We start from the raw sequence: 12,651 nt of genomic DNA on the forward strand, positions 1-12,651 counted from the left end.
GGTTTCCATGTTGGTGATACCATTCCATTTACTCCACTGCAGCCATCATTATGAGCCGCCCTCCCCTTACCAGCCTCCTGTGATCTCTATGTGTGACATCTTAGTGTAGCCAGTTTAATAGAGTTTTGTTTCCAGAAACTATGCCACCTCTCACCTACTTACTCATAAATTAACTCAAGCTGATTAGTGTGGATTCCATCTCATCTACAAGAATAACAAGTATATCAAGTTATGTTGAAGCTACTTCCCTGCCTTGCAGTAGACACACCAGATTTATTTTCTCTCCAGTCTTTCCACCACAGGCGAGCCAGCTTTAAGCCAAACTCTTCTCAATTGTGATCTGCGTGTATCTAATCGTAAGTATTATTTGTATATGTGTTTAAAGCTGTCAGGGAAAATAGAGTTTACGGTAGAAATGCTTTATACTAATAAATCCCAGCAATTAATATTCAAGTCGATGTTGATGGTTGGCAGTAGCTGTGTGTGAGAACCAGACAGGCCTTGATAAAAGGTTTAGCATATTTAAGAAAGTCTGTCTTGAGTAGTCTTTGGCCTCAGGTTATAAAATAGTGTGTCTGTCTGTCATATCCCTCAGTGCAGCTGTCAGGGATTATGGAGATAATGGGAGAAATGTTTTATATTATTAAATAAAAGGACCAAGTTTTACATATTTTTGAATGTCTTAAGTAGTCTTAGGTCTCAGGTGGTCTCAGGAGGTATAATAAATCCATATCATATCATATGATCCATAACATCGCCTACATTGAATCACATTGCGGGTCTAGAGCTCAGGATCTTTATGATTTATATACAGTATGTTATCCTCTCTTTCAGAAACGATGTGGACTTGGACAGACTGTCTGTGTGTCAATATCCTGCTTCTGCTCCAAAGAGCAGGCTCTGGTAAAGTGACCTCACATGTTCTTTGTGTGTGTGTGTGTGTGTGTGTGTGTGTGTGTGTGTGTGTGTGTGTGTGTGTGTGTGTGTGTGTGTGTGTGTGTGTGTGAACAATGTGAGGATTTGCATGAACAATGGCTACGGTTTGCACTTTCGGTACTAGGCTATTCCATTGGCAACCAAGCTAAATCAAGTAAACCTTAAGTATTTGGGCCAGGTGTGGTGTTGATCTTTAATGTGGTCTGTTAAAGTCTGAAAGGGACTAACCGTTGATGATGTGCATGGTCGCTTTTGATATTAAATGGTTGTTTTTCTTTCCAGAGAAGTTTGAGGTTCTTGGTCCGACTCGTGCCATTGTTGCTGTGGCTGGTGATGACATCATTCTGCCCTGTTCTATCAAACCAAGTATCACCGCTGAGGACATGAGAGTTGACTGGTTCAGAATCAACCTCCTAGACACTCAGTCAAACATTAGAGTCCATCTCTACCAAGACGGCGGAGACAAATACCCTGATCAGATCCTCTCCTATGAAGGAAATGACATCGCTGTTTAAAGAGGAACTGAAGAAGGGCAACACCTCTTTGAAACTGACCAGGGTACAGGGCACTGATGATGGACGTTATAAATGTCTTGTTGAGTCTAAGACACATTATGATGATGCCACCATTCAACCCACATGATGTTCCTCCCAATCTGAGCAGTACTTCATCTCCAGTCTCCCTTTGTGTCTGTAGCTATAGGATCCAAGCCAGAGGTTTCCATTGAGGGACAGAAAGAAGGAGGGATGGATCTGCTGTGTGTATCTAAAGGCTGGTTCCCTGAGCCTGAGTTGGAGTGGCTGGACAGTGAAGGGGTCACTCTGTCTGCTGGACCGTCAGAGACAGACAGGGACTATGAGGGATTCTACATAGTCAAACTAAAGACCATCGTAAAGGAGACTGACATCAACCGCTTTACCTGTAGAGTCAGACAGAGACAGATCTATGATGTGATTAAGATGGAGACAGAGTTTCACATCCCTAGTGAGTAACATCATAGTATTGTTTAGCTGAGATGGAACACTTCATGTTTTATATGCTGTTGTATTACAAAGGCTGCTTAACAAACATAAATAGGACAGTTGGATACAAGTTTGTCAACATTTTTAGAACTCTAAAGTATTCTAATGTCAAGATGAAACCATGTTTGTTTTGTAGATCCAGCTATATGCCTCCACCTTAAATGAATGGAAAAGATAAACACAACATTAAACCAGGAAACTAGATGGTGCTCATCTTTTCCAGTCATTTGGCATTGAGGCATATTGCTGGATCTACACAACTGATGTCATGGGATGTGGTTTCATTTTGACAACAGTCTGCAATTGAGGTCTTTAAACATCTGACATAAATTGAATTTATGAGTGAAATGTCCCTTTAATATTATTTGGTAGCAGTGGTTAGCATGACACTAACCTCAATTTATTTGCAGGTGAGCTGATCCTTGTTCATGAAGAGGCATGGAGAATAGCCTTTGCACTGATTGTCTCTATGGGCATTGTGGCCATATTAGCTTTCACTATTTGGCACTGGAATGGTTTGCACAATGACTATGGTAATATCAAACTTTTTTTGACTGAATGTAAATGTTTTAAAGTGCAGTTTACATTGTGACATACACAAGGAGTTGGGTACTAGAACCAAAAGGTTGCCAGTTCGAATCCTCGAGCCGACAAGGTGAAAATCTTGAGCACGGCACTTATTGCACCAGGGTTGTTCTAGTATTTTCTCCACAAAAATACTAGATGTTTTAATATAAGGTTTATTTAAATCGCAGTGCCTGGTTTACCTGAACCAGTGTAATTGGCTGTCAGAAAACATCTTGAGTAGGTCATTTTGTGGACCTTTCCTCTAACTGTTATCTATTTCCATGTCTGTAGATGCATCCAACGCTAAACACAGTCAAGAGATAGTTAAGTAGTGTCTTACTGTCAAACATGCAGTTTTCTCCTCCAGAAATGGAACTTCATCAGAGAAAACACTGAGGTTCTTGTTCATTAACGATGTTCTCTCTGTCTCTCTTTTGATGTGTCCAGAGCAAGTTAAAAATGAACACAGTCTTGAGTTGAGTAAGTAGTGTCTAACAGTCCTATGCATCAATGTGTAAAAGTTAACTTTTTCATACTTTTCTCCTGCATGGATGTAAGAAACAAAGCAAGTTCAACATGTCAACACTTTAAAGCTGAGTAAGTCTTGTCCAACAGTCCTATGCATCAGTGTCATTTCTTATTGGGATCCCAAACAATAATTGGAGTCAAACAATTCCCAACACATGAATATGTTCGCAATTAATTTCTGTTACAACAGCTAGTTTCATGGATTTAAAATCCTTACATATTTGACATGAATGCTTTTTATCACATTGTTTTTACTGTGCCCATCCCCCTGCTACACAAATAGTTGAATTAATTGTTCACCGTTAAGAATGCTTTAATTGACTTTAATTCATCTGTTTGTCTGCAGAGATACTTGCTGATCAGCTGGGTAAGTAGAAGCTATACACAATGCATTACTAGACCCTTATGGTAAATTTACCATACATACATGTACATTCTAAGCCAGGGTTCTCTAACCCTGATCCTGCCGAGCTACCATCCTGTAGGTTTTTGATCCAACCTTAATTGTAACAAACCTGATTCAACTTATCAAGAAGCAAATGATTAAAATCAGTCTCACTAGGGTTGGAGTGAAAACCTACAGGACATTATCTCTCCAGGAACAGGGTTGGAGAGCCCTGTTCTCGGGGTTTACAATTTCCATTGTGCAAATATGCAAATAGCACAACGATTAGTCATAATTATGTGGTAAAATATTACTGTATTGGAATTATTTTATGTTCACACCAAGAATGCTATTTTGTTTCATTTTTTTATTTGAAAATATTCACACTTTAATTAACAGGAATTATAATTTGTTTTATTTGTTTAATTTTCACAGATTTTGTAAACATGAAGGGGAGTCCAGATAAATGAATGACACCGAATTCTATTCCAAATAGGTTAGATCACTTCATACTGTTGTTTGCAGGTATACTGTATTATGGAAGAGTGATTCTTTTTACACCTTGTCACTTACCATATGTGTTTGGTTCTGAACTTGCATTAAAAAAATCTCTCACTTCATCGATAAAGTTTAGAGATGGAGATTTGAATAGTATACAGTATACTCTACTGTAACATTATATTACCATAGTTTCTGGTATCCCCCAAATCTGACAAACTCTTTCTCTGTATTGTAGAACTTGAAACCATCAGAAGACATTTAGGTCAGTGTGGAATACTCTCCAGTCCATCCACCTAGATCTTTACATGAATACTATTATCTTCACATACTGGTAATACTTGAAATACCACGCATTCACATCTGCAATATACTGTATGTTGTTATCAATAACAACCTATAGGCTACATATGTCTACAGTAATGTACTGTGCAGCAAAACCTGCAGTAAAGTTTGTTTTTCAAAGTAATTATAATAAGGTGTATGTTTCTCTCAACAGGGATGTGACTCTAGACTCTGATACAGCACATCTCCAACTCATCCTGTCTGAAGACGGGTAACGAGTTAGATGTGGAGACGTATGGCAGCATCTCCATGACAACCCAGAGAGGTTGGTACTTGTGTCAGTGTCCTGGGAAAGGAAGGTTTCTCCTCAGGGAGATTCTACTATGAGGTTCAGGTGAAGACAAGGTGGACTATAGGAGTGGCCAGAGAGTCCATCAACAGGAAGGGGAAGATTACAATGAGCCCTGAGAATGGATACAGGACACTGTGGATTAGAAATGGAGAGTGCAAGGCTCTCTCTGGCCACTCTGTCCCCCTCTCCCTGAGAGAGAAGCCCCAGAAGGTGGGGGTGTTTGTTGATTATGAGGAGGGTCAGGTCTCCTTCTATAATGTGGAGGCCAGGTCTCATATCCACTCTTTCACAGGCTGCACCTTCACTGAGAAACTTTATCCATATTTTGGCCCGTCTTATTGAAGGAGGTAAAAACTCAGCCCCACTGGTCATCACTCCTGTAGATATCACTGACTTTCATATCAAACATTGAAATACTGTTAACATTTGTGTGTGTGCATGTCAGACTACCAAACTTGTGTGTGGGTGTGGATAGGTGTGTGTGTGCGAGCATATTTGAGTTTGCGTACGTGTGTTTGTCTGCAAGTGCGTGAGTGTGTTACTCACAGTTTTGAATTCATTATAGCAAACCAACAGAGAGGAAATTCCCACCTTGTGTAATTTCTACTGAATGTCATCCTATGGTTTACATGTTGTCTACATATAGCCCTATTATACAGTATGTAAGCCTAATGTATTGACATTTTCTGAACATCAGTCTGGTCATATTAAACCTATTTGAACTTAAATCGGCTTCATTCAAACTTGAAATAAAATCTAAATCAAACTTGTCACAATATAAATGACTTTGTCAACCGTAAAACCCCTTGAATCAAATCATTCTGAATTATTGGCTGTCGTTGGTGAGGTAGAGAAATTAACTACTCAAAAAGGCTGCTCCTGATTGGCTGTGACATGTGTTGGTCTTTCTCAGGGGGCCTATCAGATATTTCCTCACTCAGGTCATGTAACATAAATTACTTATTCAGGCTGGAGTTAAATCAGGAAGAGACAACATCATAATCAATCAATGACAGATCAATCAACTCTGGTCACAGTCCCGGGGAGTGGGTCTGAGAGGGCTAGTGTGTGTCTGTATGTGTCCGTTCGTGCCTGCGTGTGTGTGTTTATTTATAGACTGTGTCTAATGTGTGGTAAGATACTGAGTGTCAGTTCATCAACATCCTTGTCAATGCTCATCTGATGTCCTGGCCCTTACCCCACAAGCTCTGTAGACAGTATTGAATGAATAGCTATAAGGAATAGGTTTTTCCCAACACATGATGTGCTTTCTCCTCTACAACACAACATCTTATCTGCCATGACCAAATATACACTAAATGAAGATAGTTCACTCAGGCCATTTACAATGCATTTTATGGTCTACTTAAAGGAAAAATCCACCCAAAACCACCCATTCCTATAAATTACAGTGTTAAATAAGAGAACAATATTTTTGGCGAACAAATGTTAATTTTGCTTTATAATATGGTTGGTAGCAACGTGAAAAATGTGTCTGTTGCAGCTCGAGTTGACTACAAAATCCACAATGCAATGCTCTCTCTATGGGCTGGCTGCCTATCTAGCAAACGTAGCTACACACAATAAGTAGCTAGTTAGTGCAATTTGTTTAGGCGACTTTACAGCTATCAATTTAGGAGTTTACAATCTCACCGTGTTCAACCTGCAGATCGATGTGCCTCACAGAGTTGAGTCAACGGCAGAGATACTTCTGAGGAGATGGGAAATTCCATTGGAATCACATTGTGTATGGCGCTCATGTATGTTGACTATGTACGTCAACGTGCCACCCTGTGCATTCTGGGATAAGGAGAGCTCTCCTTCAAGGAGTGAATGGGAGTGAATTGGGTGCTAGCTCAAAAACACAACATGAGCATGAATTTGGTCAACATTAAAAATCTTTTCCGAAATGTGAGATAATTAACTTGATATCTGTAATAGTGTATAGCGTTGGAATCGTGACATTACTTAATTGCGTGGAAAATATGCACGTTTCTCGACTCATAACCTGACTTTGAGAAAGGAATGCGTTAGCAACTGCGTGATGCAGCATGGATAACGTCACCACGATTGGTCGACAGTCTGCTGGGTGGGGTGCAATACCATTCATTGCCCAAATGGGATTCCTATATAATTTCTCTAGTATCTCAGGCAACGGCGACAAGCAATGCACCCAGGACTGAAGAGGCAGACAAATAGGAGAAATGTGCTAGACCCTCTGTTAAATTAAACATTTCTCGAGGTAGGAATATCGCAAAAATTATATATCGCTAATTTGTCCTGGAATATTAACATTTAGTTGTTATTTTACCTGAAATCCACAAGGCCCTCTACTCTGACAATTAATCCACACATGAAACGGTAAACCGAATCGTTTCTAGTCATCTCTCCTTCCAGGCCTTTTCTTTGGCCTTTATATGGCGATTGGCAACCAACTTTCATAATAACACCGTACCCAAACCGGCCGTGCACGTGCGCCATCATGCGCAAATTGATTTTGCCCCCCACACCAAACGCGATCATGACACGCAGGTTGAAATATCAAAACAAACTCTGAACCACTTATATTAATTTTGGGACAGGTTCGAAAAGCATTAAACATTTATGGCAATTTAGCTAGCTAGCATGCAGTTGCTAGCTAATTTGTCCTATTTAGCTGGCTTGCTGTTGATAGCTAATTTGTTCTGGGATATACAGTTGAAGTCGGAAGTTTATATACACTTAGGTTGGAGTCATTAAAACTCGTTTTTCAACCACTCCACAAATTTCTTGTTAACAAACTATAGTTTTGGCAAGTCGGTTAGGACATCTACTTTGTGCATGACACAAGTAATTTCTCCAATTGTTTACAGATTATTTCACTTAATTCACTGTATCACAATTCCAGTGGGTCAGAAGTTTACAGACACTAAGTTGACTGTGCCTTTTAAACAGCTTGGAAGATTCCAGAAAATTATGTAATGGCTTTAGAAGCTTCAATTGGAGGTGTACCTGTGGATGTATTTCAAGTACTTCAAACTCAGTGCCTCTTTGCCTGACATTATGGGAAAATCAAAAGAAATCAGCCAAGACCTCAGAAAAAAATTGTAGACCTCCACAAGTCTGGTTCATCCTTGAGAGCAATTTCCAAACGCCTGAAGGTACCACGTTCATCTGTACAAACAATAGTACGCAAGTATAAACACCACGCAGCCGCCATACCGCTTAGGAAGGAGATGCGTTCTGTCTCCTAGAGATGAACGTACTTTGGTGCGAAAGGTGCAAATCAATCCCAGAACAACAGCAAAAAACCTTGTGAAGATCCTGGAGGACACAGGTACAAAAGTATCTATATCCACAGTAAAACGAGTCCTATATCGACAGAACCTGAAAGGCCGCTCAGCAAGGAAGAAGCCACTGCTCCAAAACCGCCATAAAAAAGCCAGACTACAGGTTGCAACTGCACATGAGGACAAAGATCATAATTTTTGGAGAAATGTCCTCTGGTCAGATGAAACAAAAATAGAACTGTTTGGCCATAATGACCATCGTTATGTTTGGAGGAAAAAGGGGGTAGGCTTGCAAGCCGACGAACACCATCCCAACCGTGAAGCACACGGATGGCAGCATCATGTTGTGGGGGTGCTTTGCTGCAGGAGGGACTGGTGCACTTCACAAAATAGATGGCATCATGAGAAGGAAAATTATGTGGATATATTGACGCAACATCTCAAGACATCAGTCAGGAAGTTCAAGCTTGGTTGCAAATGGGTCTTCAAAATGGACAATGACCCCAAGCATTCTTCCAAAGTTGTGGCAAAATGACTTAAGGACCACAAAGTCAAGGTATTGGGGGGGGGCCATCACAAAGCCCTGACTTCAATCCTATAGAAAATTTGTGGGCAGAACTGAAAAGGCGTGTATGAGCAAGGAGGTCTACAAACCTGACCCCGTTACACCAGCTCAGTCAGGAGGAATGGGACAAAATTCACCCAATTTATGGTGGGAAGCTTGTGGAAGGCTACCTGAAATGTTTGACCCAAGTTAAACAATTTAAAGGCAATGCTACCAAATACGAATTGAGTGTATGTAAACTTGTGACCCACTGGGAATGTGGGATTTCACATTCTTAAAATAAAGTGGTGATCCTAACTGACCTAGGACAGGGAATTTTTCTAGGATTAAATGTCAAGAATTGTGAAAAACTGAGTTTAAATGTATTTGGCTAAGGTGTATGTAAACTTCTGACTTCAACTGTAAACGTTGAGTTGTTATTTTACCTGAAATGCACAAGGTCCTCTACTCCGACAATTAGTCAACACATAAAACAGTAAACCGAGTATTTTCTAGTCATCTCTCCTACTTCCAGGCTTTTTCTTCTTTGAACTATATGGCGATTGGGATCTAACTTTCATAGTTACCACGACGACCGACCAAACTCAGTTCATCTTTCAATCACCCACGCGATTGAGATGGCACGTGGGTATCTGCTTCTATAAACCAATGAGGAGATGGGAGAGGCAGGACTTGCACTGCGTTCGGCGTCACAAATATAACGGACTTCTATTTTAGCGCTTGGCAACGCAGACGCTCGTTGACGTGTACAAGCAGTGTGGGTGCAATAATTGAATAACATGTATCTTAAAAAAAAAATTGCGATGCGAGCGGTGTGGTCAGCATGTAAGGTGCATTACCACAACCGACCTCAGCTCATCTTTCAATCACCCACGTGGGTATAACCAATGAGGAGATGGCACGTGGGTATATGCTTCTAAAAGCCAATGAGGAGATGGGAGAGGCAGGACTTCCACCGCGTTCTGCTTCACAAATAGAAGCAACTTCTATTTTAGCGCCTGGCAACGCAGACGCTCGTTAACTCTCGCGGGCAGTGCAGGTGCAATGATTGAATAACATGTATATGTATATTTATTTGCAACGCTCGCGCACTGCGTTTCTACAGATGCTGGTTCGAGACCCGTGCCGGCCGCGACCGGGAGACCCATGAGGCCCAGCGTCGTCCGAGTTAGGGGAGGGTTTGGCCGGCTGAGATGTCCTTGTCCCATCGCACTGTAGCGACTCCTGTGGCGGGCTAGGCGCATGCACGCTAACACGCAGGTTTATGGTGTTTCCTCTGACACAAAATGTTGTTTTGTGGATGGGTATAACTTGTATGTATAAAATGTATAATAATCATATTTAAAATTACTAAATTGGGCAATTTTGTATACATTTATTTAAATTTGCATCGGGCCGCTTCTGGGGGGATTCTGGTAAGATACCGGCAAAGTCGGCTGAATTCCGATTGACGGAAATGGCCCAATCTACTTGGGCCGATTCTGGGTAGTCATTCATTTTGATTCCGGGCCGAGTCCGACACCTGATTCCGGGCCGATTCAATCAGTTCCGACCCCCAGGAAGAGGGCCGCTTCTAGGCCGATTCCTCATTGCTAGCTGGGGTGAGAGCGACTGTACAACATTATACGTCATACGGGACATTTCTGACTGCTTGAACGCCAATAACTCAGATACACATTAAAACATGAAATGACCCCAGGAACCGAAAAAAAACATCACTCAGAGATGCACAAACATAATATAACATTCAAAAGGCCCTGGTTCTCATTAGCCTGACAACTCACTAAATTCTTCCTCTGCTCTGTTGCTGGATACAGATAATGTATATATAATAGTCCATTGACTCCCGGGCACTGTAAACTAACTCCATACCCTGGCTTTTTCTTTCTCCCCCCCCCCTCTCTCTCCCCCCCTCTCTCTCACACCTTGTATCATTTCTGCTGAATGTCATCAAATGGTTTCCATGTTGTCTCCTTATAGCCTTATTATACAGTATGTAAGCCTAATGTATTGACATATTCTGAACAAGTTTTCCAAGTACAGTGAAATGCCTTTCTTGCAAGCGCTAACACCAATAATGCAGTAATCAATAACAATGTAGAACAAAAACACACAACATATAAAAATAAGGAATACACGATAAAGTAAGTAAGCACACTATATAGTCAGTTCCAGTAGCATATTTACAATGTGCAGGGATACTGGAGTGATAGAGGTAGATATATATAGAGGCAAGTTGACTAGGCATCAGGATATATGATAAACAAAGTAGCAGCAGTGTATATGCTGATCCAAAAGGCTCCTTAACAACTTCTACCCCCAAGCCATAAGACTGCTGAACAAGTAATCAAATGGCCACCCGGACTGTTTACGTTGACCCCTTTATATGCACACTGCTGCTACTCGCTGTTTAATATCTATATAGTCACTTCACCCTACCTACATGTACAAATTACCTCAACTAACCTGTACCCCCACACATTCACTCTGTACCGGTACCCCCTGTATATAGCCTCGTTATTTTATTGTGTTACTTTTTATTTTATTTTTTACTTTAGTTTATTTAATAAATATTTCCTTAACACTATTTCTTGACCTGTATTGTTGGTTAAGGGCTTGTAAGTAAGAATTTCATGGTAAGGTCTACACCTTCGTATTCGGAGCATGTGACAAATAAAATGTGATTTGATTTATATGATGACAGGTGGCCGGTGGCACCTTAATTGGGGAGGAAGTGCTCATAGTAATTGTTGGAACAAAATCAATGGATTGGTATCGAACACATCAAACATGTTTTCCATGTGTTTGATACCATTCCATTCACTCCATTGCAGCCATTATTATAAGCAGACCTCCCCTCAGCAGCCTCCGGTGTTGTATGTGAGTGGATGTGCGTGTGTGTAGAGTCAGTATAAATGCATGTGCATATTATGTGTGTGTGAGCAAATGATGGATTGAGTGTTTGTATGTGTGTTGGAGTATCAGTGTGTGTAGGACCATGTGAGTGCATAGAGACAGCGCAAAAATATAAAGATCAACTCAGATAGTCTGTGTATCTATTTAGTTAGCTATTTAGCAGTCTTATGGCATGGGGGAGGAAGTTGTTCAGGAGCCTGTTGGTGTCAGACTTGGAGCCTTTAACAACTTTCTGGGCCATCCTTTCACACCGCCTGATATTGAGGTCCTGATATATGGCAGGGAGCTCGGCCCCAGTGATGTACTGGGCTGTCCACACCACCCTCTGTAGCGCCACGCGATCGATGGCAGTGCTATTGCCATACCAAGCTGTGATGCAGCCAGTCTCGCTGGTACAGCTGTAGAATGTTTTGAGGTTTAGGGGGTTCATGCCAAACCTTTTCAACCTCCTGAGGGGACAATTTTAAGTTCGTAGTGATTTGGACACAGAGGAACTTGAAGCTCTCAACCTTCTCCACTGCAGCCCAGTTGATGTGGATGGGGGTGTCTTGACGTTGCTCTCTTTGGGTACAGCGCACACCATCCCCTCTCTCTGCACCATACCCCTCTCTCTCTCTCTCCTACACCCAGGCTGCTGTTATCTCAGGTCGTAAATTCCTGGAGGAGATTCTTCCTCATGGCCAGACAGTATATAGAGAGAGTGAGTTTTCATAGAGCGAACAAGGGAACCTCTTCTCCAGCATAGAATTTGAGGACTGATGTCACGCCCTGGCCTTAGTATTCTTTGTTTTCTTTATTATTTTAGTTAGGTCAGGGTGTGACATGGGAAATGTTTGTGTTTTGGGTGTTTTTATGGTAAAGGGGTTGTTGGGTATAGTATATGGGTTTGTGTGGAGTACATGTGTCTAGTGTTGTCTATGTTTGTTTAGTTATCTAGGAGAGTCTATGGTTACCTGAATGAGTTCCCAATTAGAGACAGCTGATTTCGGTTGTCTCTGATTGGGAGCCTTATTTAGGGTAGCCATAGGCTCTCATTGGTGGTGAGTAATTGTCTATGTCAGAACGTTTGTAGCCTGTGTGTGTAAGTGCACAACGTTATTTAGCTTCACGGTCGTTTGTTGTTTTGTTCGTTTTGTTAAAGTGCTTCGTGTTTATTTTTCGTCATCTTTTAAAATAAAAGAAGATGGCTTATTTTCCTAAAGCTGCGTTTTGGTCCATCAATCCTCCACACGATCGTGACAACTGAACAATGCGGGTTAACTTCCGGCGCGGACCGAGATGGCCGCCTCGCTTCGTGTTCCTTGGAAAATATGCAGTATTTTGTTTTT

General features: G+C 41.3%; 2 long non-coding RNA genes across 4 annotated transcripts; both read left to right on the forward strand.

Moving 5' to 3' along the window:
• The first annotated feature begins 232 nt into the window (after positions 1-232).
• Positions 233-3,062, forward strand: LOC129854601 (uncharacterized). 2 transcript variants are annotated; one of them, XR_008759336.1, is made up of 4 exons: positions 240-356; positions 835-903; positions 1,219-1,920; positions 2,973-3,062. It is a non-coding gene; the product is annotated as an uncharacterized LOC129854601 (long non-coding RNA). The 2 variants fall into 2 exon arrangements; XR_008759335.1 differs by lacking the exon at positions 2,973-3,062 and having other exon boundaries at positions 233-356; positions 1,219-2,092.
• Positions 3,063-3,325: 263 nt separating this feature from the next.
• On the forward strand, positions 3,326-5,343 carry LOC129854602 (uncharacterized). 2 transcript variants are annotated; one of them, XR_008759337.1, is made up of 3 exons: positions 3,326-3,420; positions 3,874-4,270; positions 4,436-5,343. It is a non-coding gene; the product is annotated as an uncharacterized LOC129854602 (long non-coding RNA). The 2 variants fall into 2 exon arrangements; XR_008759338.1 differs by having other exon boundaries at positions 3,874-4,201.
• The last annotated feature ends 7,308 nt before the right edge of the window (positions 5,344-12,651 follow it).

This window comes from Salvelinus fontinalis, chromosome 4 (genome assembly GCF_029448725.1).
Source record: "Salvelinus fontinalis isolate EN_2023a chromosome 4, ASM2944872v1, whole genome shotgun sequence".
In the NCBI taxonomy this organism is placed as follows: Eukaryota; Metazoa; Chordata; class Actinopteri; order Salmoniformes; family Salmonidae; genus Salvelinus; species Salvelinus fontinalis.